At 32.6% G+C, this 1,785-nt stretch overlaps 1 long non-coding RNA gene across 1 annotated transcript; it reads right to left on the bottom strand.

Moving 5' to 3' along the window:
• Positions 1 to 213: 213 nt before the first annotated feature.
• On the bottom strand, positions 214 to 778 carry LOC141633702 (uncharacterized). Its single transcript, XR_012538485.1, has 3 exons — positions 576 to 778; positions 379 to 486; positions 214 to 293 (listed from the first exon to the last, which is right to left on the bottom strand). It is a non-coding gene; the product is annotated as an uncharacterized LOC141633702 (long non-coding RNA).
• Positions 779 to 1,785: the final 1,007 nt, after the last annotated feature.

Below are 1,785 nucleotides of genomic sequence, written 5' to 3'. Positions count from 1 at the left end.
AAAAGGTGGATACCATGGGAAAAGTTGTAAACTTTAAGGGTACCATGTGAATTTTCCGTAATTATAAAGACTCCTTACCAATCAATACAAACAAGAAAATGGTAGCAAAGGTAGCTCAAGACTAGTTCATACCAAAGGCAATTCAAGGCACAATTCATATCAAAGGCAGCTATTCTCGGCGTAATTGAATTTTTAACGAAAACAGCTACATACCTCAATCATTTTTATTTAGAGTTCATTTTTTTTTTGACATATCACGTATTCCAGCCCTAAAAGAATACCTTTTCCAAGCCCTGAAATTGAATACATGAAAAGTAATCATATTATCAATCATTCATACATATAATTTAATGTTGTTAGCTAGTCGATTGAACTTACCATGATAAGCAGCTTTTTATCTGCCATGTCTTCTTTGTCGCCTTATCCGAGTCAAAAATATATGCAATATTATCTCTAAGACAGAATACAACCAACATCCAATGCGAGCTATATAAAAAAAACTTATAAATCCTTTAACTAGGTCATAAGCTAAGTGATGAAATGCAGGAAAAAAATAAGAAAATTGTAAAACTCACGCCTCATAAAAAGCACCCATCACATATCTCTTATTTTCTTGAGCTTTTAAAGCATCTGTTAAGTATCTCTCCGTCTCAACCTCGGAATGCATATATGTGCAAAGTCTATCGGGGCACAAAAATCCAACTAATTTTTCCGTCACTCCAAGTTGAGTCCCATAGTCATATAAGAAGCTACATTATTATGAGAATAAAATTCATAAAAAGTATATAAATGGATAATACAACAGCTTGAGTCCCATAGTCATAGTCATATAAGAAGATACCTTCCCCAAAGTTGAAGTATGGATATATTTAACCATTCATATTTGAACATCTCCCTAATATCATCAAGCATGATCAACAGCTTCACCGGGCTTTCATATGAATAGACCATCTTCTCGATCTCTATAGTAAACAACATATATCCTCCCGAACAAGCATAACAGATCATGTGTTCCAATCTTTGACAATGGACATCCAAACGACTTAACTCATCCTTATTTAGTGGCCCCTTTTTGCTCTTTGTTGCCTTCGCCAAAAGATTACAAGTTTTAAGAACCAAATAAGAGAGAAAAAATAATTAAACCATCTACAAGTAAATCTAACAAGTGGTTCATTACCATTACCGCGTCCAGTTGAACCTCCTTAATACCACCACCACTAGACGGCCGTATCTTTGCTGAATTATCAGTGTCTTTTGGCATACTCCGTTGAACCTTATCTTTAGCCTTAGGATCACCCTAGCAATTAGAAATAATACAACACTTAATTAGTTTCTTGACCTTTGAATATATATATATATATATATATATATATATATATATATATATATATATATATATATATATATATATATATATATATATATATATATATATATATATATATATATATAGAGTCAAGATCCGGTGAGAACGAACATTCGGTGAGAACGGTGAGAACGGCTTATAACCATTAGATTAAATATAATCTACGGCTGATACAACAAATTAAACCCATCAAACTTATTAGTAAAAGTCAAATCCCCTCTCTCTCCTCGTAAGTCCATCTGAAAAGTTACTCACTGCCATCCCATTTTACTACCCCAACTTTTTTCCAAAAAACAATAAAAAAAAAAATACTACTTTCCTTTCAATTCACCATTGTTAATCCTTAAACTCTGACCACCCATTTCCTTTCAATTTACCAATGTTTAACCATTAATGTTAACAAGAGCCCATGTAATCGG

The sequence above is a fragment of the Silene latifolia genome, chromosome Y, assembly GCF_048544455.1.
Source record: "Silene latifolia isolate original U9 population chromosome Y, ASM4854445v1, whole genome shotgun sequence".
Lineage (NCBI taxonomy): Eukaryota > Viridiplantae > Streptophyta > Magnoliopsida > Caryophyllales > Caryophyllaceae > Silene > Silene latifolia.
Note: the sequence above shows the minus strand (reverse complement) of the source record. Positions and strands in the feature narration are given on the sequence as shown.